Source organism: Rhinolophus sinicus, chromosome 8 (genome assembly GCF_057876585.1).
Source record: "Rhinolophus sinicus isolate RSI-liver-muscle chromosome 8, RSI-T2T, whole genome shotgun sequence".
NCBI classification, from domain to species: domain Eukaryota; kingdom Metazoa; phylum Chordata; class Mammalia; order Chiroptera; family Rhinolophidae; genus Rhinolophus; species Rhinolophus sinicus.
In genome coordinates this window covers 49,947,449-49,974,970 of record NC_142508.1, presented here as the reverse complement: position 1 = coordinate 49,974,970, position 27,522 = coordinate 49,947,449, and the positions used below count along the sequence as shown (strand labels likewise).

Here is a 27,522-nt window from a genome sequence, read left to right as displayed (position 1 = left end):
AAAGACTGAGGTATGACAAGATGGGAGCCTCCTTCGGAAGGTGGTGGGAAGACTGAAGTCTGAAACTTGAGAAGGATGTGGGGAGGGGTGAAGGGAAGAGCATTCGGGGTGGGGAACAGAGTGTGCAGGATCCCTGAGTAACTGGAGGACTGGGCATGCTCAAGGACCAGGAAGCTGTCGTGTGGGAGGGTCAACAGGGAGGAGGAGGAGGCGGGGCCAGGTCATGCTCAGCTCAGAGGTGGCAGAAAGGAGTTTACATTTTACCCAAAGAGTAATAAGATGTTGACACATCTGCAGCAGGAAAGGGATTTGGTCCAATTTTTGTTGTTGTTTACGTCAGGTTTATTGGGATACAATCTACATCGGTAAAATTCACCCTTTTCATCTCACTGTTCTATGAGTTTTGACAAATTCAACAACTGTGTAACCAAAATCACAATTAAGGTATAAAAGGATTCCATCACCCCACCCCCCCCAAAACTCCCTCATGGCCTTAGTAGTCAACCACTTCCCATCCGCCAGCTCCTGGCAGCCCCCATCTGATTTCTGTCACAGAGATTACTTTTGCCTTTTCCAGAACGTCATTGAAATGGAACAATCCAGGATGTAACCCTTTGAGTCTGTCTCCTTTCAGTTGTCATAATGCATCTGACATCTGAGTTGTTACAGGCATCAACAGTTGGCTCCTTTGATTGCTGAGTGGCTGTCCCTCATTCAACATGCTGCCACTGCCATTGGTTTAGCCAACCCCCAGCTGAAGAATGTCTGGACAGATTCCAGTTCTTGGTGGCCATGCATAGAGCTGCTATGTGCTTTGTACTCAGGCTGGTGTTTCTGCCCCTCTCGCCCCACTCCTGGCCAATGCTCCATGCATATTTGTAGGGATTTCTGGGTTGTACAGTAAGAGTATACTTAACGTTATAATAAACTGCTGAACCATTTTCCAAAGTGGCTGGACCATGGGGCAGCCCCACTGGTGATGCCTCCAGCCTCCAGCCTCCCGAGCTCCATCGTCAGTGTGTCCGGTCCTGGCGGGTGTGCAGTGGCCCCTGCCTAGGACTCTGATTTTCATTTCCCTCATGACTGAGACATTCAACATCTTTCCATCATGGGCTTTCGTTGTTACTTTTTTAAAGGAAACTTATTTTGGGTCTGGTAGAGGGAGCCCCAGCCTGGAAACTGGGAGTCTGAGGCCTGATCTCAGCTGTTCACTTGCTGTGTGATGTTGGGCAAATCCCTTCTGCCCTCTTTGCCTCGTTTCCTACAACTGTTATTGGGGATAATAATGTTTCACAGGGCTGTCATGAGGATCGAGGCCAAGGTAACAGGTGAGAAAGCGCTTTACAGTTACAGGTTCATTACACGGACATTGTTACAATTCCTAGTCACGCTTTCACTCTCCTGGTCCGTTTCTGCCGCCGGACTTAGCAAATGTTCTCCTTCCTTCCTCACCTCTGCACCGTCCTCATGGAGTCCATAACTAACATGGCTGTGGAACTTCACAGTTACCAGGTCGCTTTCACATAACTGTCTCGTTTTATTTTCTGAGGTAAGGGAAAGAATTTTGATGATACACAGTGACCCATTCTTTCTGGAAAACTGTGTACCATCACCAAACCTCAGTTCCACACTGCCACCACCCACCCCCATCCTGCTCCTCCCACAAACTCCCACGTTCCCACTTTCTTGGGCCAAGAACCCTGGAATCATCCTGAATTCCATCCCGCTCTCTTGTACACCCACATTCAATCCTTCAGCAGGTCCTGTGGCGCCATTTTTTTTTATTGGGGTGACAATTGTTAGTAAAATTACATGGATTTCAGGTGTACAATTCTGTAATACATCATCTATAAATCCCATTGTGTGTTCACCACCCAGAGTCAGTTCTCCTTCCATCACCATATATTTGATCCCCCTTACCCTCATCTCCCACCCCCCACCCCCCTTACCCTCTGGTAACCACTAAACTATTGTCTGTGTCTATGAGTTTTTGTTTCTCATTTGTTTGTCTTGTTCTTTTGTTGTTTTTGGTTTATATACCACATATCAGTGAAATCATATGGTTCTGTGCTTTTTCTGTCTGACTTATTTCGCTTAGCATTATACTCTCAAGATCCATCCATGTTGTCACAAATGTTCCTATATTATCTTTTCTTACCACCGAGTAGTATTCCATTGTGTATATATACCACAACTTTTTTATCCATTCATCTATCAAAGGACATTTTGGTTATTTCCATGTCTTGGCCACCGTAAACAAAGCTGCAATGAACATTGGAGCACACGTGTCTTTATCTATAAATGTTTTCAGATTTTTTGGGTCGATACCCAGGAGAGGGATTGCTGGGTCATAAGGTAATTCTATTCGTAATTCTTTGAGGAACCTCCACACTGCCTTCCATAGCGGCTGCACCAGTCTGCATTCCCACCAACAGTGTATGAGGGTCCCTTTTTCTCCACAGCCTCTCCAACATTTGTTACTATTTGTCTTGTTGATGATAGCCATTCTGACTGGGGTGAGGTGATATCTCATTGTGGTTTTGATTTGCATTTCTTTGATGATTAGTGATGTTGAGCATTGTTTCATATGTCTATTTGCCATTTGTATGTCCTCTTTGGAGAAATGTCTCTTCAAGTCCTCTGCCCATTTTTCAATTGGGTTGTTTGTTTTTTTGTTGTTGAGTTGCATGAGTTCCTTGTATATCCTGGATACTAGCCCCTTATCGGAGGCACTGTTTGCAAAAATCTTCTACCATTCAGTTGGTTGCCTCTTTATTTTGTCAATGGTTTCTTTTGCTGTGCAGAAGCTTTTAAGTTTCATATAGTCCCATTCGTTTATTTTAGCTTTTACTTCCCTTGCCTTTGGAGTCAAATTCATAAAATGCTCTTTGAATCCAAGGTCCATAAGTTTAGTACCTATGTTTTCTTCTATGCAGTTTATTGTATCAGGTCTTATGCTTAAGTCTTTGATCCATTTTGAATTAATTTTGGTACATGGTGACAGATAGCAGTCCAGTTTCATTCTTTTACACGTGGCTATCCAATTCTCCCAGTACTATTTATTGAAGAGGCTGTCTTTTCTCCATTGTATGTTTTTGCTTCTTTGTCAAAAATTATCTGTCCATATTTATGTGGTTTTATTTCTGGGTTCTCAATTCTATTCCATTGGTCTATATGTCTGTTTTTCTGCCAATACCATGCTGTGTTGATTATTGTAGCCCTGTAGTACAAGCTAAAGTCACGGAGTGTGATACCTCTAGTATTGTTCTATTTTCTTAAGATTGCTTTGACTATTCAGGGTCTTTTGTGGTTCCAAACAAATCTGATGATTTTTTGTTCTATTTCTTTTAAAAATGCCATTGGGATTTTGATGGGGATTGCATTAAATCTGTATATTGCTTTGGGTAATATGGCCATTTTAACTATGTTGATTCTTCCAATCCATGAGCACGGAATGTCTTTCCATCTCTTTGTATCTTCTTCAATTTCCTTTAAAAATGTCATAGTTTTCAGCATATAGGTCTTTCACATCCTTGGTTAAGTTTATTCCTAGGTATTTTATACTTTTTGCTGCAATTGCAAAAGGAATTGTTTTTTGTATTTGTTTTTCTGAGATTTCATTGTCAGTATATAGGAAAGCAATGGATTTTTGTACTTTGATTTTGTAGCCGGCAACTTTACTGTAGTTGTTGATTGTTTCTAATAGCTTTTTGATAGAGTCTTTAGGGTTTTCTATATATAGCATCATGTCATCTGCAAAGAGTGACAATTTAACTTCTTCATTCCCAGTTTGGATGCCTTTTATTTCTTTCTCTTGCCTGATTGCTCTGGCAAGGACTTCCAACACTATGTTGAAAAGCAGAGGTGATAGGGGACAGCCCTGTCATGTTCCTGAACGCAGAGCAAAGGGCTTCAGTTTTTCACCATTAATTATGAGATTAGCTGAGGATTTGTCATATATGGCCTTTATTATGTTAAGGTATTTTCCTTCTATACCTATTTTATTAAGTGTTTTAATCATAAATGGATGTTATATCTTGTCAAATGCTTTTTCTGCATCAATTGATATAATCATATGATTTTTGTCCTTTATTTTGTTTATGTGATGTATCACATTGATGGATTTGTGGATGTTAAACCATCCTTGTGCCCCGGGGATGAACCCCACTTGGTCGTGATGAATAATCTTTTTAATGCATTGTTGTATTCTATTTGTTAGAATTTTGTTTAGGATTTTTGCATCTGTATTCATCAGAGATATTGGTCTGTAGTTTTCTTTTTTTGTGCTGTCCTTACCAGGTTTTGGTATCAGGGTAATGTTAGCCTCATAAAATGAGTTAGGGAGTACTGTCTCTTCTTCAATTTTTTGGAAGAGCTTGAGCAGGATTGGTATTAGATCCTCTTTGAAGGTTTGGTAGAATTCACTAGTGAAGCCATCTGGTCCAGGACTTTTGCTTTTGGGAAGGTTTTGGATGACTGATTCAATTTCGTTACTGGTGATCGGTCTGTTTAGATTTTCCAGTTCTTCATGGTTCAGCCTAGGAAGGCTATATGTTTCTAAGAACTTGTCCATTTCTTCTAGGTTATTGAATTTGGTGGCATATAGTCCTTCATAGTATTCTTGGATGATCCTTTGTATTTCTGTGGTGTCTGTGATAACTTCCCCTTTTTCATTTCTGATATTGTTGATTAGCGTCTTCTCTCTTTTTATCGCAGTGAGTCTAGCCAAGGGTTTGTCAATTTTGTTAATCTTTTCAAAGAACCAGCTCTTTGTCACATTAATTTTTTCTATTGTCTTTTTGTTCTCTATTTCATTTAGTTCTGCTCTGATTTTTGTTATTTCCTTTCTTCTGCTGACCTTGGGTTACATTTGTTCTTTTTCTAGTTCTTAAGGTATAACATGAGGTTATTTATTTGGGATTTTTCTTGTTTCTTGAGATAGGCCTGTAATGATATAAATTTCCCTCTTAAAACTGCTTTCGCTGCATCCCCAAAATTTTGGTAGGATATATTTTCATTGTCATTTGTTTCTATGTATATTTTGATCTCTCCTCTAATTTCTTCTTTGACCCGGTCATTCTTTAAAACGTTTAATCTCTCCATGTATTTGTGTTTTTTTCTGCTTTCTTTTTGCAGTTGATATCCAATTTCAAAGCCTTGTGATCAGAGAATATGCTTGGTATGATTTCAATGTTCTTAAATTTGCTGAGGCTGATTTTATGTCCCAGTATATGATTTATCCTTGAGAATGTTCCATGTACACTAGAAAAAAATGTATAGTCTGATGTTTTAGTGTGAAGTGCTCTATATATGTCAATTATGTACATTTCATCTAATGTGTCATTTAGGGCTGCTATTTTGTTATTTATTTTCTGTTTGGATGATCTATCCATAGCTGTCAATGATGTATTTAAGTTCCCTAGTATAATTGTGTTTTGGTCAATTTCTCCCTTTAGTTCTGTCAGTAGTTGCTTGGTATATTTCGGTGCTCCCTGATTGGGGGCATAAATATTGATGACTGTTATGTCTTCTTGTTGTATAGTCCCCTTTACCATTATGAAATGTCCATCTTTGTCTCTTGTTACCTTTTTCACCCTGAAGTCTGTTTCATCTGATATCAGTATGGCTACACCTGATTTTCTCTGGGTACCATTTGCTTGGAGTGTCAATTTCCACCCTTTCACTTTGAGTCTATGCTTGTCCTTGTAGCTGAGATGTGTCTCTTGGAGACAGCGTATGGTTGGGTTTAGTTTTTTCATCCAATCCGCTACTCTGTGCCTTTTTATTGGTGAGTTTAGTCCATTTACATTTAGGGTGATTATTGATATGTGAGGATTTCCTGTCATTCTATCTTTAGTTTTCTGGTAAGGCTATGTCTCCATTGTTTCTTTGCCTTTTTGTTGTTGTCTATTATTTCTGTGTGGTGGTATTCTTTGATGTTTCCCTCTGTTTCTTCTTTGATTACAGTGTATATTTCAGTTCTGGATTTTTTTTGAGTGGTTACCCTTAAGTTTATGTAAAAGAAAGTTTGATATTTAGAGTATTCCATTTTCTTCAGCACACTTACTTTCTCCATTCCCATATTCCGGTTCAGGCCTTTACTCTCCCCCTTTTTATGTGTTGGTTGCCACAAATTGTCCCTGTTGATGGTGGTCGAATAGCCTCCTTTAGTATTTCTTGTAGTGCAGGTCATGTATTAGAAAATTCCCTCAGCTTCTGTATGTCTGGAAAGGTCTTTATTCTTCCTTCATATCTAAAGGATATCTTTGCTGGATATATTATTCTTGGCTCATAATTTTTCTCTTTCAATAGTTTGAATATTTGGTTCCACTCCCTCCTGGCTTGTAGAGTTTCTACTGAAAAATCTGATGATAATCTAATGGGCTTTCCTTTGTAGGTTATCGTCTTCTTTTCCCTGGCTGCCTTGAGGATTCTTTCTTTGTCGTTGATTTTAGACAGCTTCAATACAACATGCCTTGGAAAAAGCCTGTTGGGATTGAGGTAATTAGGTGTTCTATTTGCTTCTTGGATTCGAGGATCCAGTTCTTTCCACAAGTTTGGGAAGTTCTCATTGACAACTTGTTTGAATATATTCTCTGTTCCCTTCTCTCTTTCTTATCCTTCTGGTATGTCCATTATTCTATATTGCTCTTTCTGATGGAGTCAGAAAGTTCTTGTAGAGTTCTTTCATTTCTTTTAAGTCTGAAGTCTCTTTCTTCTTCCATCTGTGTCATTTCCAGGTTTCTATCTTCGATGTCACTGATTTTGTCCTCCATCTGGTCAACTCTACTACCTAAGCTGGCTATTTCATTCTTAATTTCTTCTATTGAGTTCTTAATCTCCAGGAATTCTATTTGATTCTTTTTTAAAATTTCAATCTCTTTCGTAAAATGCTCATGTTGTTCTTTGATTGTGTTTCTGAGTTCATTAAACTGCCTTTCTGTGTTTTCTTGCATCTCGTTGAGTTTTTTTCAGAACTGCAATCTTGAATTCTCTGTCATTGAAGTCACACATTTCCATATCTTTCAGTTCCTTTTCTGGAGACTTTTCACTTTTTTTCTCAGCTGTCTTGTTGCCTTGGTTATTCATGGCAATTACTGATTTATTATTTCTCTTCCTAGACATCTACAGGAGTGGCTTCTGCAACAGGTTGATAGGAAGAGGTCTTTCTTTTGTTTTCCAGTACTTGTTGGTAGAATGTTTTATTTTCTCTCTGACTGCAGCCTTTTTTTCTCTCACACAGTAGTGCTATGTTTTCTCTGCACTATTCCAGCTTCTCACACAATGGGGGGATTCCCTGGGAGACAGGCTTCTCCTCTGTTAATAGTTTGCCTGGGTCACAGGACGCAGTGTCCCGGTGGGTATGTGGAGAGCTTTTGAAGTTCCAAAGCTGTTCCTGCACCAGATTCAGAGCCCGTGTGTTTCAGCAGTTCTGTTTACTCCTGCAGGGATCCACCCAGTTAGGTGGGGACAGAGGCAGGGTGAGTTGTGAGAGGTGGCCCAGAGCAATGGCAGCGACCACCACCACAGTGGGTCCTGCTTCCACAGCTCCCTCCCCTTTGCCAGAACTAGTTGGGCTGCGAATCTGTGTCTGAGGACCACAGTTCTCAGAACAGCAAATGTTCTGTTCTTTTGATCTGACACTGCTACTGTTCCACTTCTAGCACCGGGCAGGTGGGGGCGGGGCGAGCTCTGGGAGGGTAGGGAGCGGGTGGCTAGTCTCAGTACCTAAGGCTTCCGTTCTCTGCTCAGCAGTGAGGGCTTAAACCACCGTTTTCAGCCTTCTCACCTTCAGTCTTTTCTCCGAGGTCTCTGCCATGAACGTTGGGTTCAACCGTGTTATATGCTGCCCCCTCAGCCCTGTCAGCCATAAACAGTCCGAGATCCCTAGCAGTCCGAGATCTTCCCTCTCCCACAGCTGCGGTAGTTCTGGGATCCAGCGAGCTCGGAGCACTGAGCTAGGTCTGCGTCCTGCGCTCGGCTCCGTCACCGCACTTCTCCCTTCCCACCTCCCCCGCTCGCGCGATTCACCCACCTTTAGGTGAATTCAGTAGTGGGCCTCTTCGTCTTGAGTGTCTGCTGTGCAGGGAGTCCTTTGTGGAATTATAGTTGTTCGATTAGTTGTAAATTCCAGGGGAGATTTACAGAGGCTCACCTCACGCTGCCATTTTGATGACGTCTACCACCATTTTTAAAATAGATCCAAAATCTTGCCAGCGTTTCCATCATTTGCACCCCAGTCCAAGCCCCACCTCTCACCTGGACTGTTGCCATGGCTTGCTGATGGGTCTCCCAGTGCCCCCCACCCTGGCCCCACAGTCGATTTTCCAAATTGGAGGCCAAAGAGGTCCCCCCCTCCTGCCCGCCTGCCCTTCTGCTCAGGGCGGGCATCCTAGCACTCTGCCTGAGAACCTTCTGCCAGACCCGTCGCTGCCCACTTGCTCCTGCTCTCTATTCAGGCTCTGCTCAACAGCCACCTCTCCAGACACCTTCTGTTACCTGCTTCTGTTTTCCTCTCAGTGCATGGCCCCAGCCGACATATTATATATTTATTTACTATTTAGGGTCTGTCCCACCTCTAAGGATATCAGCTCCAGGCTGCAGGGTTTTCTGGTCCTGGTCACTGCTTGATCCTGGTACCCAACCTGTGGCACACGTGGGGCCCCTGAATACTTGCTGAAGGAACAGACACATAAAAGACTTGATGAATCAACCAGGAATTGGTAATGGCTGAGAGGTACAGTGTCCTAGCAAGAAATCAGTGTCAGGAGGTCAGCTATTTTTCTAAAACCACTGAGGCATCAGAAGGCGGCCCCCGGAAGTCACATCATTCAGGTCCGGGTCAGAGTCACACAGGTGTTCCTGAGCAGAGGAGTCCAAACGGGGTGGACAGGATGACTCACGAGGGTGTGAGGAGAAAAGATGAAAACTTCTGTGGACTTTTGAATATTATTCTTTTAACATTTCAATGTGTATGTGTTTAATAGTATCTGCAGTGTAGTAATGGAATAACATATGTGTATAATTTATAAACAAGGAGACAAAATTATTTACAGATGGCGATGTGCAATGAGAAAAGTGGAGAGACTAGTTCTAGAGCAGTGCTTCTTAACCAGCGGTGATTTTTAGGGTTGTCAGACACAATGCAGAAAGCTTGGATAAATAGGAATTTTAGAATTTGGAATAAACAACTAGGTTTAAGAAAAGAGGTATAAGTAGATCCCCAATATTGCTTGGGACATACTTACGTTAAGAATGATTTTGTGCTTATCTGAAATTCAAATTTAACTGGGCATCCTATATTTTTGTTTGCTAAATCTGGTAGCCCAGCCCCAGAGGACATCTGGCAATATCTGGAGACGATTTTGGTGCTACGACTGGGGTGGGGGGCTTGCTACTGGTGGGAAGTGGGCAGAGGGATGCAGTTCAGGATATGATGCATGGGTCAGCTCCTCACAACACAGAACAAGCTGGCCCCAAATGTCACATTGAGAACCCTTCTCTAGAAGAAGGACAGCTTCATGGTGGGAGTGGCTCTCTGGTCCTTGGAACCCTCAGAGTAAGGGGTTTCCTGCTTGGTGGGCTCAAGATCAGGGAAATTCTAATGATTCCTGCCCTATTGCCAGCTCACTGGTTATGGTGTTTCACCATCAAGTTTTATTCAAGGAAAGGAAAATCCAGAACCGTTAGATGGACCATGTGGGCAAATTATGGCCCACCTGATTTGGGAAGGCACTGGCTAGCTGTCATGAGACACTCAACCTTTTTTCAATTCTTTTTCTGCCTCTTTATTTTTCAGTGTAATTCCCCCCACCAAAGGAATCCATATGTGCAGTATTGAAAGTCCAACAAAACATTTTCTACTGAAGAACAGCCCTTCCCTGCCTATCTCCCCACCTCAAATCCTGCTTCCCAGATGTAATTACTCTTATCTCTTTTGTTTTTCCTGATTGTTTTTCACTAAATATAAACAGTTTGCTTTTATTGCTTCTTATTTTTTTACATTTTTTACAGACTTCTTTTCTCTTACACAGCTCCCCACCCTGAATATTCACATCCCTGCAACTTCTTTCCAGTCCTCCTAATATAGCTAAGTAAATGGTGACCCTTGGTTACATCCGTATTTATGAATTATTGTGAGCTATGTAAATAATGTTCACAGCAAGCTACGTTGTGTGTTATGATTACATGTCTTTTCTTGTGCAACTTTTTGTTTTCTCTGGGATTAATAAATGCTCCCCTCCTACTTGCTTAGTTTTCTATGAACTGGCCTTCTCTATTTTTTCCATGTCATTTAACTCACCTCTAAGACTTCTCTCCAAATGGAAGACAGTTTATCAGTTCGATTTTCCTTCACGTAGTTTTTCCATCCTCAGTGAGGACTCTCCCAGCGTATCCCAGACTGTCTTGATGCTTCTTTCTGCTGCTCTCCCTCTTTACAATTTCTGCCTCTGTCTTTTGGTGGGAAGCACTGTTTCCTGGATCTCATATCTTCCCTTCTCTTGATGTTCTCCTTTGCTTCATAGCTTCTTGGGAAACAGTGTACAATAGGTAAGTTTTTAAAGAATTTGCATGTCTGAAAAATGTCCTTATTCTGTCCTCACACTTGGTCACTTGTCTGACTACAGAATTCAGGGTTGGAAGAAATTTCCCTCTGAATTTTAAAGGCACTTCTTCATCGTATTCTAGCAGCTGGGGTTGCTATTGAGAAACAAATGCCATCTGAGTCCTGATCCGTTGTGATTTGTTTTCTCTCTGGAAACTTCTAGGACCCCTCTTGACTCTGGGTTTTCTGAAATCTCATCATTATGGGCTGCAGCATGTGTCTCTTTTGATGAATTATCTGTGAACTCAGCAAAGTCTTTCACTCGAAGATTCATGCCTCTCAGTTCTGGGAAGTTTTTTGTTTGTTTGTTTTTTGTTTTCTTTCATTAGTTTGTGTTCTCTAACTTCTATTACTCAGGTTCTGGGCCTTTGAGGTCGATCCTTTCATTTTCCTGTCTTTTCTCCCCTATTTTTAATCTCTCAGTCCCTCTCTTTTCTTCTCTCTAGTTGTTCAACATTCTGGGAAATTTCCTTCACTATTTCCTCCTACTTTTCCATTGATTTTATTTTACTAATATACTTTAAATTTCCAAGATTTTAAAAATTATGTAGTATTTTTTCTTTCTTATATTATTCTGTTCTTATTTCATTAGTACATTATCTTTTTTTCTCCTGGAGGTTATTAAATGTGCTTTTCTCTGGAGCTCTCCCTAATCCCTGCAGTTTCTGTTTCCTGTTAGTTGTTTTTAGCTTTCTTTCTCTTTTTTTCTTCCATTTTGGGGGAGTTTGATCTCTGTCTTTTTTGTGATGTCTTCACTCAGGATGCAGTGGTCCCTAGCTGACCACCATTCTTAGAGTGGGTATAAGAAGACATGCACGTTGGCTCCGTACATGCATCAGGGATTGTCAGTGGACTCTCAGGAAGGCAGGGACTCGGGGACCAGCTGTTTCAGTGGATTATTTTCAAATGTCAGTATCTGTGGTCATTGTTCTTGGGATGACAGTTTTTCTGGAGTGAGGCCCACCAAGTTCCATCTGAGCATAAGAAATGGTGTAAGCCTGGCTCCAGACCCCAGCAGTAAGTGGGAGAAAGGGGTTCAGATTTGGGGACATGGCAGGTAGCCTTCAACTGATGATTGATTGATTGAAACAGCTAGCACTTGCCTTGCATTTTGCCTTACAACCTCCAATTCAGAGCAAATTTCCTGCTTAGGCTAGGGTGGGGGAAGGATGGTCTAGGCTGATAGGGGGTGGGGAGGAAAGGGGTCTAATCAGCGCTCTGTTTTCCATCTTAGCCCATGTTCCCACCTTCAGGGATTCCTAGGGACTTCTTCTCCTAAGGTACTGGAAAGTTTTCTATTTGAATCAACTTATTCCCATGGGCATCGTTCTCTGTAGGCATGGAAGTTCCACGTTCCTCAACTTGTTCTCGGTTACTCAGACCCCTCACTTTCTCTCCACTCGTGTTTCTTCTTTTCCCCGATGGTATCTACCTTTTAGTGCTTTTACTTCTGATGGGTTTGTGCCTCCTACTCCTCTATTCATATTTTGGTTTTGTTAAGAGGCAGAAAAAAAATGCATGTGTTCAGTCAGCCAAACTTAACTGGAAGCTAGTCTTTTTCAAAATTTCCAGTTGTATCTAAGAGAAAGTCTCAGGTATTATGATGTCCATCCCTCTCAAAAAGCTCCTGTTCTCACTTTCTAATGAAGAAACAGAAAGTCACAGGAACACAGGAGCATCTAGCTAGAATTTAATAATAGTGTAGTGTTCATCATAGTTTATTTTCATGGGTTCCCTGATTTTTTTTTTTAAGCAAATGATACTGTAGCCACAGCCAGTCCTCCCACCAATCAGCCCAAGGATCAATCCCTCTTATTGACGTGCAAACAGCAACCAAGGCTCAACTACAACAGGACGGTACACACAACCCACACCAGGGACACACCTGGAGAGCACCTCGCTCAGGTGACTAGGGAGATTGTGCCACTGGGCCCCACAGGACACCTACTACATAAGACCACTCTACTAAGACCAGGAGCCATAGCAGCCCTACCTAATACATAAAAACAAACACAGGGAGATGGCCAAAAAGGGTCAACATGTCAAAAATAAAAGAATAGAACAAAGCTCCAGGAAAAGAACTAAACAAAATGGACAAGCAATCTACCAGATGCAGAGTTCAAAATGGTGGTTAGAGGATGCTCAATGATCTCAGGGAGAACTTCAACAAAGAGATAGGAAACATAAAACTGGAGATAGAAAACATTTTTACAAAGTCAGAAATAAAGAATACAATAACTGAAGTGAAGAATACATTAGAGGGAATCAACAGCAGATTAGATGAAGCAGAGGATGGAATTAGTGATTTAGAAGATAAGGTAGCAGAAAACACCCAATCAGAACAGCAAAAAGAAAAAAGAATCCAAAACAAATGAGGATGGTGTAAGGGGCTTCTGTTCAACATCAGGCATAACAATATTCGCATCACAGAGATACCAGACGGTGAAGAGAGAGAGCAAGGAATCAAGAAATAATGACAGAAAACTTTCCTAACCTGGTGAAGGAAATATATATTCGAGCCCAGGAAGCAGAGAAAGGCCCAATCAAGATGAACCCAAAGAGGCCCACACCAAGACACATCATAATCAAAATGCCGAAGGTTAAAGACAAACAAAGAATCTTAAAAGCAGCAAGAGAAAAGCAGTTATTTACCTACAAGGGAGCTCCCATAAGATAGTCAGCGGATTTCTCAACAGAAACTTTGCAGGCCAGAAGGGATTGGCAGGAAATATTCAAAGTGATGAAAAGCAAGGATCTACAACCAAGATTCCTCTATCCAGCAAGTCTATTACAAGCCAGTATTACAAGGAATCTTAGAAGGACTTCTTTAAGACAAATATACAGAGGGTGCCAAAAAAATGTATATACATTTTAAGAAAGGAATAAAACTATTAAAATTATAATACTCAATAATACTGATAACAAAAAATGAGTACAAGTCACGTTTGACTTCTGCAATTAAAAGAGGTGCTCAAAGTGGTTACTATCAGCGTCCAGATACTTCTGATTACGGCGAACTACTGCTTGAGCAACGTTGACCAAAGTGTCCACTTGTATACATTTTATTGGCACCCCTGGTATATATAAATATGAATAATAAAATGGCAATGACTACATATATATCAACAATTAATTTAAAAGTAAATGGATCAAATGCTCCAATCAAAAGATGGGGAGGCTGAATGGATAATTAAACAAGACTTATATATGCTGCCTACAAGAGACTCACTTCAGATTGAAAGACACACCCAGACTGAAAGTGAAAGGATATGAAAAAGATATTTCATTAAAATAGAAACAAAAAAGCTGAGGTAGCAACACTTACACCAGACAAAATAGATTTTAAAACAGAAGCTATAATAAGAGACAAAAAAGGGCCTAGTAATCCCACTTCTATGTGTTTATCTGAAGAAACTCAAAATGCTACTTCGAGGGGAAATGGGCATCCATATGTTGATTGCAGCATTGTTTACAATGGCCAAGATGTGGAGGCAGCCCAGGTGTTTGTAGATGGATGAGTGCATAAAGAGTACGTGTTTCATATATGCAATGGAATATTGCTCGGATACGGAAGGTTCTTGCCATCTGCAGTGGCATGGATGGACCTGGAAGATATTGTGCTGAGTGAAATGTGTCAGACAGAGAAAGACAGATGCAATGTGGTTTCAATAATATGTGGAATTTAAAGAACAAAATAAACAAACAAAACAGAAACGAACTCATAGGCACAAAGAACTTTTTGATGGCTTCCAGATGGGAGGGGGTTTGGAGGTGAATGAAAAAGGAAACGAGATTAAGAAGTATAAATTGGTTGTTACGCAGTAGTCATGGGGATGTAGGGTGTAGCATAAGGAATATAGTCAATAATATTGTAATAACTATGTATGCTATCAGATGGGTACCAGATTTATTGGGGTAATAGATACGAGGGGGTTGGAGGCAGGGTGAAAAGGTGAAAGGGTTAAGAAGTACAAATTGGTAGTTACAAAATAGTCATGGGGATGTAAAGTAAAGCATAGGGAATATAGTCAATAATATGGTAATAACTTTGTATAGTGCCAAGCAGGTACTAAACTAGTCAGAGGGATCACTTCTTAAATTATATAAATGTCTAATCACTATATTGTACACCTGAGATTAATATAAAATAAATTGAATGCCAACTGTAATTGAAAAAGTAAAAAAGGCGGAGAAGGTGAAGGGGAATAAGAGGTTTAAATCTCCAGGTATAAAACAAATAATTCAAATAAATAATCTACCGCATAGGGAATATAGTCAATAATATTGTGATGGCATAATACAGTGTCAGATGATTGCTGAACTTATCACGGTGATCACTTCTTTAGGTCTATAAATGTTGAATAATTATGGTGTACACCTGAAACTAATGTAATATCGTATGTTAGCTATATTTTAATAAAAATCTTTTTAAAAATATAAAACACATTTTCCTGGAAAGCAACTCCAGGAATCTGTGTTTGTGATAAGCAAACCAAGGGATTCTCACACACAGATCAACTGTGGACATTCAGTAAAAATAGAAAGTTAAGATGTAGCTAATAAGCCCATAGTGGGAGAAAAGAGTATCATTAAAATAAAATTCTCAGTTAATCTGAAAGAAGTCATGACCACAGGGAAAAGGAAACAAAGAACAGATGGGGCAGATAGAAACCCAATAACAAGAAGATGGACTTAAATCCAACTGTATTCATTACAATTTTAAATAATTACACTGTATGCAAGTTTTCTAACTCAAAATTCAGACACAGATTGCAAGATAGGGTAAAGAAGCAAGACGCAAGTAAATGCTGCCTAAAGAAGGGCAATTTAAACAGAAAGGCACAAATAAGTTCAAAGTAAGAGGCTAGGAAAATATATCCCATGTTAACACTGATCAGTAGAAAGCTGCAGTGGCTGTCTTAATACCAGACAAAGTAGATTTCATACCAAGGAAGATTTCCAGGGATAAGGAAGTTAATTCATGATGATAAAGGGGTCGACTCATTAAGAAGATACAGATGTTAAATGTATAATAACAGCTTCAAAATATATGAAGCAAAAAGTGGTAAAACTGAAAGGATGTATAAAGAAATCACAATTCTATCTGGAGGTTTCAATACCCCTGTATCAGGCAGGGTTTGACTAGAGGAGCAGAACTGGTAGGTTTGTATGTATCAAGAAATACAAGAAATTACTGCCTCATGCAATTGTGGGACGGGCCAAGCAAATCTGACAGCCGGCCGATGCGGGTGCAGTCATAGTACCCACTGTTTGCTGTTCATAGGAGCGATTTCTTCTCTCCCTGGGGAGGTCTCAGCTCAGCTTTGAAGGTGCTCTGTCTGAACATGTTGGGCCCACCCAGTATCAGCTCCCTCATTTACTGTCAACTGATTAGGGACTTTAATCACATCTGTAAAATCCCCTCACGGTTGCACCTGGATTAGTATTTGACTGGAGAACTGAAGGTTGTAGCCCAGCAAAGCAGACACATCAGAAGCCATCACAACCCTCTCCCAACAACGGATAGAAGAAGTAGTCAGAAAATCAGTGACGATATGGAAGATTGGAGGCTGTTATCAATTAACTTTACCTAATTGGTATTCTACCCAAAACAGTAGCATGCACATCAAACTTTCCTCCAGATGGACTGTAGTCTGGACCATAAAATAGATCCCAATAAATGAAGAAGATTAAAGCCATACAAAGTATGTTTTCTGACCATGAGGGGCTTAATTTCAAAGCGGTCAGGTGACTTGTCTAAGACCAGGTGGCTAGGAAGTAGTGGAACTAGGATTTGAACACAAGCCTTTCTTGCTTTTTAAAGCCGCACCCACTTCCTGCTACCCCAGGCTGCCAACCCAACTCCTGGAGAGTGAGTGGGTCTGCGCCTGGTGGGCTGGAGACGTCTGGCGCCCTGCACCAATTGCATCTCATAAAATGTTTCAAGTTGCTGGTGATCCTGTGTTATTAGCACCAGACTGCACAAACACTTAAGACTTTCAGCCTCACGTCCATCATCACAAAGGGCCTCACGCATTCCACCCCCGGGGTGCTTTTGTCTTCAGAGACTGCCAGCATGAGCTGACACTGCTGACGTTTCTCTCCAGAGGACCCAGAGATGCAGTGGAGAGAACATGATGAATTGGACTGGGGCCACTGGGAGAGCTGGCTGGGAAGCCTTTGTCCTTTGAATAAAAGTTCAGAGGCCTCAGAGGAGGAGATTTGTTCTGCAACGCCAAGGAGCATGGCCAGGGCCTTCCAGAATCCTCTCCAACAGGGGCGGTGGTGCCCTGAGCCAGCTCTGAGAGCTGCCCACACCACCACCCTCTCTCCTGTGAAATAATAGAGCAGGTGCTGCTCCAAAATGTCGTGAACTTGGAACTCAAAACGATAGCTGAGGGAAGTATTAAGGTGAGGAAAGTTTTTTATTGTTATCGCTGTGTCTTTGTCCCTTGGCAGGCTTCTGAGCTGCCTGTGGTAGGTAGTCCTGTGACCTGTCAGTCCAAGTGCAACCTGATTATCTATCAAAACTCACAGGCGACCAGTTCATCATCTTGCTTACTCATCTGCTTTTGTCGTAAGTTGGGGTAAAAAGCAGCTTTGAAAAAAAAGAGACAATGAACTCCAAACAGATGTTACATGAAACATGTATGTACACTATAGATGGGGAAATGACGGGTTCTCATGCACTGCCCTACACGCTTTGGCAGAGCAGGGGCATGGCTCAGTCACATGTGGCATATGGCTAAGACGCTCTCATTTCAGAACCATGTGAGCTTTGCCGAGGTCATAGAAATCGCACAGGAGAGGGTTTCCATGTACTTGTCCGGTGATTGACAGGTGATAATGTTTTATTGGAGCAGAAACATTTCCGGACTAATTTATTCCTTCACTCATCTGTGTGAAAGGAGGGGGATACCGGGGAGAGAATGAGAAAATAGAAGCAGATTAGGGGGGCTAAGCTGAACTCATTTGCCAAACTACACATACCATGTGCCCAACTTCCATAACTAAAATGAAATGTTGAATTAATCACAACAAATTAAAACACTATTTATTGAGGAATGGAGGGGTCCAACTTTTTGTAACTTGTGGAATTTCCTCTATCCCTCCTATTTTCCTCCCCCCTCCTTTCTCCCCAATCCTCACTCCCCACTGGCAAATGAACTTGTTTTTCTTGCCATGTGAGTCCATCAAAATCAGAATACTAGTTATATTGGAAGCCACATATCCTAAAGTTTCTCTGACAGAGAAAAAGTTGTCAGTGCTCCATGCTGGAATCCCACATATAGCCCCGGGGATGTGCCATTGCCACCCTGCTTTCACCTCCTCCTGCCATGGTCATGGTCAAGGCTTAACCAGTCTTTTTTTTTTTTATCAGAGCAAAGTGAAACGTGCTCACGAAATTCTTTCCACATTTAAACTGCCATCTGGCACAGTTCTTGTGGAGGTGCCATTGACTCTTGTGATCCACAGCTTCTGAAAGCTCCTTGGGCTGTAACTTAGGCAACAGGCAAATTTGACAGTTTATTTGCTCTCGTAGGAGTTTTGTGACTTTTCAATCCTTAGTCCATTGGCCAAACCACTGAGACCACCCCACAGACCACTCCCACTGCCAGCCATGTGATGCAGAATTGGAGGGCAGAACTGGCCCCTAGATGTAGGCAGGAGGAAAAGTGGAACTGAGAAGAGAGGGGAGTTGGGGAGGTGACAGCTGGAAGAATAACGGGGAAGATTTGGGAGGAGCTCTGGGAAGAGGGGCTCTAGGGGGTGGGCTGTGAGAGTTGGGGGGAGGGAAAGGAAGGGACGTTGCAGGTTATGAACTGGGCACCTTCAAAGTGCTCTGAAGGACTGGGATGAAAGGGACTGTGTCCAGTGGGGATGGGCCAGGCCCTTCCTGAGGGCACAAGTGTGGAGAAGGTTCATCATCCCCTGCTTCTTGCCCTCAGAAGGACACTAGAGTTTCCCAACAAAGGGGAGAGCATCAGACGAACTTTTGTTGGCATTCTGCCTGTTTTCAGTATCCCCAGGAGTTTGTTTTTAAAGGAATTTAAAACGTGCTATGTCAGAAAAGCAAAAAAAAAAAAAAAAAAGTAATGTTTTATATAAAACAAATATTCAGTGCCTAACATATTTCGTGTAGACTTAGGTTTTCCTGCATGTTAGGTTTGCTTGATGAGAAGACACACAGCCCCGGAGGAAGAGGACAATAAAAATCATTCATTCGTTAAAAGTCATTATTGGGTTAGACTTTCAGCCTTGCTTTGGCCAGAGGTTCCTGACCACTGTCCCCTGAAGGATGCCCCTTCTCTTCCAGAGTCAGGTGTCTGGTGTTTCCACAGACCCATTGGGTGACTTGATTGGCCATCAGAATTTTTCCTTTAGACCTCCACCCACCTCTCTTTAGCCTCCTAATGTGGATATATCATTATTTGGGCTAGGTTGGTAATCTGTATTTATAATTCTGTTTATAGCAGTGATTCTCAAGGTGTGCGGGGGTGGTCCCTGGACCAGACCAGCAGGGTCAGCACCACCTGGGATCTCCCATAGAAATGAAGGTTCTCAGGCCTCACCCCAGATCTGTCGAATCTGAAGAGTTGGGGGTGGGCCGTGGCCATCTGCCTTTTAATAAGCCCTCCAGGTAATTCTGACACAGTTTGAGAACCTCTGGTTCATGAAACTGTGTACTTTCAATGGGTGAATTTTATGCAAGTGAATTACATCTCAATAAAGGTCTCAAAAACATAAATTAGAAGCTAGACTATCTGAAGCAAAAAGGATAACAATGTATTATGGGGTTTATACCATGTAGAAGTAAGTAGATGATAATAATAGTACAAAGGAGGGGAAGGAGGAAATTAATGTATACTGTTATAAATTTATTACACTATATGTGAAGTGGTATAACATTATTTGAAGGTAGACCTTAATAAGTGAAAGTTGTATTTTTAAGCCCTATTGAAACCACTAAAAATTCTTTTAATTTAACACCTCTTTTAGGTATAACACTTAAGGCAATAGTAGAGATAAAAAATGGGATCATAAAAAATACTCAGTTAATCCAGTATAAGAAAAAAATAGTAAAAAGTTTTGAAAAGAACAGATAAGACAAGTTGAAAATAAGTAGAAAGACGATAGATTTAAGTTTAACTGCCCAATGAAAAGACAGAGATTATAAGATTGGGTAACAAAATAAGACTCAACTATATGCTGTCTCCAAAACAAAACAAAAACCAACCATTTTAACATAAAAACACGGGTAGATTGAAAGTCAAAAGATAGAAAAAGTTATACTGAAAATACTAATCAAAAGAAAGCTGGGTAGAGATGATAGCATCGTATAAAGTAGACGTCAGAACAGGGATATTGCAAGAGAGGAGGGACATTTTATAATAATAAAAATGTCATTCTGGAAGACATAACAATTGTAAATGTGCTTTCATCCACACGTGACACATAAAGTAAAAACAGAAAAATTCCCAAAGATATGTAGTTGAAAACTTCAATACTCCTCTCTGTAAATTATAGAACAAGTGGATAGAAGAAAGTCAGTAAGGATGTAGAAATCCTAATCATAATATCACCCAAGTTGATTTAATTGACATTTACTGCAGAGTCCTCCCAAACATTGGCAGAATACACAATTTTACAAGCACACATAGAACAGTCACCAAGATAGACCATATTCTGGGCCATAAAACAAATCTCAGCAGATTTAAAAGAGGTGAAATCTGTTATCGGCCACAACAGAATTAAAGTAGAAATCTATATCTAAAATCTCCAAATATTGGAGTTAAAAAATATACTTTTAAATAACCCATGGGTCAAAAAATCAAAAGAGAAAATAGGACAAAAATTTAATCGATGAAAGAAAACATGACAATTTATAGGATGCTGGTAAGGCCATACTTAAAGGGAAATTTATACCATTAAATGTATATATTGAAAAAGAAGAAAGTTCTCAAATCAGTAATCTTAGCTTTCACCCTTAAGAGCCTCGAAAAGGAAGAACACAATAAATTCAAAGTAAGTGGAAGAACAGGAACTATAAAAATAAGAGCAGAAATCAATGAACTTGAAGACAGGAAAACAACAGAGAAAATCAATAAAACAAACAGCTGGTTCTTTGAACAGAACAACAAATTGATCTGAACAACAAAGCCTGTAGCCAGACTGATCCAGGAAAAAAGAGAGAAGTCACAAATTATCCAAAATGAAAGAGGGACATCACTACAGGTCCTACAGACATAAAATAGAGAGGTAAGGAAAATAATAAGGAAATATTAACAATCTTTATGACAATTTAATAATATAGATGTAATGAACAGATTTCTTGAATGACGCACTCTACCAAACTCAACAAAGGAGAATTAGGTGCTCAGTAAAGAGATCCCATTATTGCTGTCCACTTTGTTTGGGAAGAACAGGAAAGGTGTTCCACAGGGACCCCATAGGCATAGGTGAGAGGAGGTGCTGCTGCAGGCACAGGATAAAACCCCACCAGAGGCAAGAAGGTGGGAGCACTTGGGAGCGACTGGTGGGTGGAGTGTGTGTGGGGACACATGCGGGGCACAGGCAGGGAGGGAGGGCTCATATGCTTAATTTCCGTGCTCTGATTGCTATGGTAGATGGCAGGGACTGTTGGAAGCTCTTGGACTCAGGGCAGAGCTAAATTTCATGCCTCTTGTGCTCTAGCCAAGGTTTTAACTATGTCCTAGTTCACTTTCATCTTCATCAAATAGCACTGTTGTGCACTCAGACACAGCCACAAAATTTCTCCTTGGAGAGATGACGCACAAAATCTCAACAGCCCTACCAATAGGCCAGATCTCTGTGAGCCAAAACTGTCATCTGACCCTGTTCTGAATTTGTCATAGACCATGGGGGGGAATAGCAGGTCACCTTGCCTGTTATAATTGCCTGGAAAGTGAGAGTAACTATTGAGCGAGGGGAGAAAGATGTCCCCTGTGCCTCTGGGAACTCCAAGCTACTGCTGAGATTGTTGGGTCAGCAAGCAGTGGGAGGGAGGGAGTGGCTTTGCCAAGAGCAGCTAAGTAGTAGAGGCATATACAGTTAACCCTCAAACAATATTGGTTGGAAATGTGAGGGTCCACTTATATGTGGGTGTTGTTGTTTTTTTCAGTAAGTGCATACAGTACTGTAGATATATTTTCACTTCCTTATGATTTTCTTAATATTTTCTTTTCTCTAGCTTTATTGTTAGAACGCAGTATATAATACATATAACATACAAAATATGTGTTAATCAACTGTTTCTGTTATCAGTAAGGCTTCCAGTCAAAGCAGGCTATTCATAGTTCAGTTTTAGTGGAGTTAAAAGTTATACATGGATTTTTGACTGTGCGAGTGGTCTGGTCGGCACACCAACCCCTACAAGGGCCAATTGTATTTCAAAGCTGTCTTTGGTATTTATTTAACCAGGTACCATTAGGATATGGATGGTGACCCCCAACTTCCCTTAATTGCTCAAACTTCTGCCCAGAGCACCCCATCCTTTGCCCTCCTGTCTGCCTAAGGACACACTTCCTTCTCACCCCCTCCGTTCCAACTTTCTGCTCCTACCTATGTGCTAAATGCAAAGGGGGCCCGGCCTGTGAGACTTTCCTTCCAGGCTTTCTAACATGGGAGTTTTGCCACATTTTGGGAAGGGAGCCAGACACGTGAGGATTTATCCAACTGACTTTGCCCCTGAAAGCTCACCCATGATTAAGCAAACTTGTTTTCCCAAAGATGCCAACCTTCCTCCTTTCTTCCTCCGGCTGGGCGGGTGGGCAAGTCAGAGTGATGGAATGGGAAACAGAACTCAATCTCGTTGCACCGCCCATGTCAGGTGCAGCAGAAAGGGAGAGGCTTAGTGAAAAACTGGGGCCAGGGGTGGGGGCGGGTGGGGGAGAAGAAATGGTTAAAGGAACCGAGGCAGGCGTGATGCATGGTAATCGGCTGACAAAATGATGGATCTATTGGGAGGGTTGACTCAGGCAGCCAATGTTTGAATAGGGCTCTAACTATTTTGAGGCGGGGCAGAACAAAGAGAAGCTCCAAGTCAGCACACAGCTGCCCTGGCCCCTGTGTAGACAGCCAGCAAGATCTGCATGCCACGTGGTGGTCTTTCTTCGTGCCCTCCTTTCCCCCCCGCCACCCCCCGTGAGAGGGGGGGCCACACATCGCTTTGACTGATTAATAAGGCTCCATTTTAAGAAAGACTGCTCCTCATCCTGGTTACCCCAGGTCATTCTGGGGTGACTCTGCAGCCTGTCGTGTCCCCAGCCTGACAGCGTGGGGTAAAGGGCACCAGAGATCCCAGCCACAGAGGAAGGAGCCATCGATTGAGAAGCAGCAGGGCTGCCGTCCGCCTGCCACTGGAAAAACCCTTTGGAAAGGAGGCGGCCTCAGCAACTTAACATATTATTTCTGCCATTCCCCCAGTGACGCAGCCAACGAGAAAGCTATTTTAGCGAGAGACTGGAAAGAAAAAGGCAATTTTTCTTGGCCGCATGGTCTCAGTTTCCTCTGCTTTGGCGCTGGGTCTGTTTTCTCTCCTCACTGTGGAGCAGCAGTGGTGCCTGTTGCAGCAGGCGGGCGGGGGACAGGGGGTTGTCTACCCATGCCCTCATCATCTTCCCGTCTGTTTGGGGTCACCTCTAAAGTTTGCAAGAAAGTGCCACTGCTCACACAAGCAAAACAACCAGTGATGAAAGAGAAAAGTCCACAACCACATGGGCCATGCTCATGAGCTGTTACTTCAGAGGGAGCTGGAAAGTGCTAGAGACACTTGAGACCTCAGTGATGTTTCCATAATCTTGTCATTAAGTAAAGTGCTACTGACGGATTTACTCAGGGAACACTCCCTCTCGCTGGCCCTCGCGTGCACAAGCGCACGCACATACATGAAGGATACACACTCCTACAAATGGACACACATGTACACACATACTCACAGGTGTTGTCATGGGGATAAGGGAACCAATATAAGTATCCTAAACTCTTAAATTATAAATTGTTCCACCGACAATAGATGATGACGATGATGATTAATTAAAGTATATTTGATTCCAGGGGCATCAGAAGGGCGAGGGCTGGGTGGACTGGCCCAGGGAACTTCCTTCTGGGAGGACGAGTTCCCAATTCCAGGTCTCAACATTCAAGGGCATCCTTTTCCCAGTGGGACCCTGGGTTTGTCAGAGGATCTCGATCAGGGCATAATGATGGATATCTGCACTTGGCCTTTTTTCCCCCTTTCCCTATAAATCAGCCAGTAATGGGAGCCCATACACTTCGCCAGAAACCTCTGGAAACAAGAACTGCTCTTCCCCCGGCAGGCCTGGGGAGCGATGTGTGTGGATCTGGCTGGCCCCACTGCAGGCTCCCCCTCAGTGATGTGTTCAGGGGGACAGTGAGCCAGGCTCGTCTTGTGTGCTGGAGAGCTGTTTTTGGCACCAGCTCCCCAGAAGCATTTAGCTGCAGGGTTGCTGGCCGTCTTCTCTCCCAGAGAGGACCAGCGAGGGTGAAGAGTCAGAAAGTAGCTCTAAAAATGGGTGCCAGCCATGGTCACCCCAAAACGTGGTGGGGGCCCCACTTCTCCTAATAGAAGATAGCTCAATCCAAGAGGCACTGGCCGCTGCTAGAAGGTACCAACCAGGATGCAGGCGCTGCATGTGCCTGAGCTCCTTTGTGTTGGAAAAATGTATGCAAACTGAAATAAACACTGCCTCCCTGGGAGGGCTCCTTGTCAGGTTCTAGTCTGGCTGGGGATGTGGTTGGCCAAGGGATTGGAAGAAGCAGCCATGACTGAGTGGGCGTAAGTTCCAGAGGTACTGCTGGTGAGACAGACCCTCAGGGACACTGGACTGTAGACATTCATGGGACTTCCCAGGGTGGGGATAGGCTGCGGGGAGAGCGACAGAGGACTATTAGGTTGGTGCAAAAGTAATTGCTGTTCAAAAGGTTAAAAACAAGATCGCAGAGTAGCGCAGCGGAAGCATGCTGGGCCCATAAAAGGTTAAAAATAATTGCAAAAACCGCAATTACCTTTGCACCAACCTATTACCTAGCAGGATTTGTCATGGAAGAAGGTTCTAAGGACCTAGCAGAAGGGCCGAGTGGGAGGTCCTGGGGGGAGGTGGGAGTGGGAGGTGCCCTTCGTTGTAAGGAGGAGCCAGTGGGAGTCTGGCCTGCAGGTCAGGTCTAGCTGAGGTCCCTGCCAAAGATCCCTGGGGCTCCAGCTCTCTAGGCTGATGAGCCCTGAGTAAACAGAGTGGGCTATAGGATGCCCAGGACGGTTCGGCCCTGGCCAGCGTTGTCTATGAAAACCCGTCAAAGCTAAGAGCTTCTCAGTTCTTGCCAGGGTCTCCAGAAGCCCAGCGCCCTTTGTTCCCACACCCCTGGGGACACTGGGCCTGCCCCATGCATCACTACAGTCTCATGTTCAACTGGAGAACGCATATGTTCTATTAATAACCAAATTCTCTGATAAAAATACAGATTGTATTTAATACTGGAAGGAAAATCTCTTCCATGTCTCCTAAATGCAGCATCTCACTGCATCTCTGTAATTAGGACAACACCAGATCATACCAATTAAAATGAGAAAGGAAAGTCTGCCTCACTGTTGGATGATTCTTTTTGTGGTAATAGATTACACACACCACAGACCCGACAACAGCCCTCCCCCCCACCCCCGGAGTTTATTTAGGTTTGGGTTTTTTTGTTTTCTTTCTTTTCCTTTTTTTTGACTTGAAGAAGTCTCTGTAAATTGAATCTCAGCAATGCTGAGAGAATCCCAAATGTGGTTTATAGAAACAGTTTGAAGTAGTCCAACTTATTTCCAGATTGCCTGCATATTTTTACATCTGTGAAATCAAAACCAGACAGAATGCTTTATTAAAATGCAGTGCCTAATGCTAATTTTTTTTCCCATGGCTAATGTAATAGGTCCCAACTTTTTCAGTTTCTCTGTATGTTTATCTTGGAGGGTCTCAAATCTCATCTATCCATCCTCTTTCTCCTCCTCCTTCTGTGTTGCCGCCTGTCCTTTTTCCCCCACAGGCGGGTCTCAGGGAAGGGGCCTGGGCAGATAGGCAGGGCGGGCAGGGGCAACCACTGGGATAACATGGACCTTCTTGCAGGGACTGTGTCGTCCCCCCCACAGGGCTCTGCCTCTGTCACACAAGCCTTCTGGCTCCCGTCTCACCATTCCTCATTTTGTGGCCCGATTTCTACTTTGGAGCTCTGGTCTGGCCCTAAGCTGATTCACACTCACTGTTTCCAAGCAAAGTATGAGTGTTTGTACCCCCCACACTTGCCCGTCCTGTTACCCTACCCGAGTGCCTTCCCTTATTGGCCTAGAGAACTACTTGTCTTCCCAACACCCAGCTCCTCTTTCCCCTCTTCTGTGACCCCTCCCGCACCCCAAACACCATGAGTCGCTCCCTCCCCTGAGCTCCCGGGGCACTGTGCATCTTGTTATCATAGCATCTGTCACATCGTGGGGGACCATCTGTCCTTTATTTAGTGCAGACCTGGGATGTCATAGCTGTCACCGTGAGTGCCAACTCCCATGGGTTGCCTAGACTGCTGTGTGGAGAAGGATCATGGGACCGAGTGTGATCTCTTGTTTAGTGATGTCATGGTGTGCAAGAAAGAAGGAAGTGTCAACTCCTGGACCGAATCTGCTGACCACGGTCTATGTACGCCCTGTGGTGCTAACACCCGCTAGAGCGTCAGACTCCACTGGGGGGCTTGTTAAGTAAGCACGGATTCCTGGGCCCCCTCCCAGAGATTCTGATACAGGAGAACAAGGGGTGGTGCCCCAGAATTTTCACTTCTAACAAGATCTCAGGGGTTGTCAGTGCCACTGGTCCCCAGGCTGGGGGACATTGACACATGTCCCAGGCTGGCATCCCCTGGGACCCTGTTAGAAATGCAGACCCTCACCTTGCCCAGACCTACTGCATGAGAATCTACATTTTAAAAGAACCCAGGTGGCTCCTCTGTGCGCGGAAGTTTGAGAAGCACTGGGTTAGGCCCTAAGCTCACTGCTGCAGGGAGCTGCCATTGCTCCTCTTGTGTCCTTGTGTCACCAGCAGCCTCTGCATGCGGGAGGCCCCTCACGTGTGCTTGGAGAATGAATGCTTGGGCAGAAAGTGTTGCCTCATTTTCCCATTTGAAAAGGAAGACCCTTCTTTCCCAAACCTTATCTACTAAGCGTCCCCTGATGAGGGGAAGATGCTCTATTAAAAACATCTGAAGGGCCTTGCTCACACAGCAGCCCTGTTTATAGTTTCTGAAGGTTCGAGGAATTGTAGCCTCAGCAAAGCCATATAAAATAAAATCAGGCCACACCGGTTCCATTACACTTTTATCGGACCTTCCAGAGTGCAGAATTGCCAACTGTCACTTCTGATAGCAACAAAATCTGAATGCACTTTTCAGAATAGCAGCAGAGAGAAGAGCTGGAGGATAAACATGGCAGTGCCTGGATGCCGTGTCCCTCGCCAAGCAGAGGTTTCATGGGGGTCAGGACTATTTATCTCAGTTGGTTGCTCATAGTGCCCTCTGATGAGAGTAGAGGGGAGATGTTGGGCCAAGGGGATATGTGTGCCTGCACAGGTCTGAGAACTCCTCTTTGGAAAGCACTGGCTCTGCTCATCCACTCAATGTGTATTTCTTATGCTCCTACTGTATGTGGGGCACTGGAATAGGTCCCAGGGAAACAGTCTCGTAGGAAAGCGATTGTTGCCTGTGCTACTTGTCACTGTAGAAAAAGCCGCAGAAATATTAACCAGCAGGAGGGAAGCAGGCTCCAGAGAACTTTCAAGAACGTCACGCACCATTTCTAATTCCCACCCCCAACCCCACTGCTGCCTTGACTTTTCCCTGTCTCATTTCCTGATCTT

General features: G+C 43.0%; 1 protein-coding gene across 1 annotated transcript in view; it reads left to right on the top strand.

Moving 5' to 3' along the window:
* ZNF469 (zinc finger protein 469) overlaps window positions 1–27,522 on the top strand; it is a 307,143-nt gene that overhangs the window by 63,950 nt on the left and 215,671 nt on the right. The gene's annotated exons all lie outside the window — the stretch shown is intronic.